At 42.0% G+C, this 679-nt stretch overlaps 1 non-coding gene across 1 annotated transcript; it reads right to left on the bottom strand.

Annotated features, from left to right (window-relative positions):
* Window positions 1–360: 360 nt before the first annotated feature.
* On the bottom strand, window positions 361–432 carry trnat-cgu (transfer RNA threonine (anticodon CGU)). The gene has a single exon. It is a non-coding gene; the product is annotated as a tRNA-Thr (tRNA).
* Between the last annotated feature and the right edge of the window lie 247 nt (window positions 433–679).

The following is a 679-nucleotide window of genomic DNA, read 5'->3' as shown; positions in this document are numbered from 1 at the left end:
TGGAATGCAATCCTGAAAGGAAGCAGATTCAATGTTAACTCTAAATGGAATTGGATATATACCTGACATGGAAAATCTAACAGGGCAATGGGGGAAAGGACAGGAGTGTGGGATGTGGGATTAATAGAATAGCTCTGTTCAATATCCGGCATATACACAGTAATAAGTTCAGTGCTTGGACCTCAGATATTTTCACTCTATCAATGGCAGAGAAGGCTGGAGGAACCATGTGGCTGCTCCTCACGTTCTTCCCCGTGTCCAGGATAAAGTGTAACAAGACACTGATTTCCAGATGGCCAAAACAAATGCAACGCACATCTTTTGTGGAAACATCACATTTAAAGTGAGAAACTAATCAAAAGGCACAAACGGGGATTGAACCCGTGATCTTCAGTCGACGAGACTGATACCTTACCACTTGGCCACCATGCCTTTTGTTAATGAGCACCTGAGGCTCCAGAGGAGGATTTGTGATTCTTTTTCAATTTGGTTGAAACAGCATCGAGAAACATGCACAGAAATAAAGAGGGATTGTGGAATGGGGAACAGATCAGCCTCATTTACATCATCAGCATCATGAAATCTTCATTGAGACCTTCCATTCCCATCCTCAGCTTTTCTCACATCTGTACAATAATATAAGAGTGGACATTGGGTTGTTACTGGGCAGATTATATAA

This window comes from Heterodontus francisci, unplaced genomic scaffold (assembly GCF_036365525.1).
Source record: "Heterodontus francisci isolate sHetFra1 unplaced genomic scaffold, sHetFra1.hap1 HAP1_SCAFFOLD_59, whole genome shotgun sequence".
In the NCBI taxonomy this organism is placed as follows: domain Eukaryota; kingdom Metazoa; phylum Chordata; class Chondrichthyes; order Heterodontiformes; family Heterodontidae; genus Heterodontus; species Heterodontus francisci.
The sequence above is the reverse complement of the archived record's forward strand: the minus strand, read 5'-3'. Positions and strand labels throughout refer to the sequence as shown.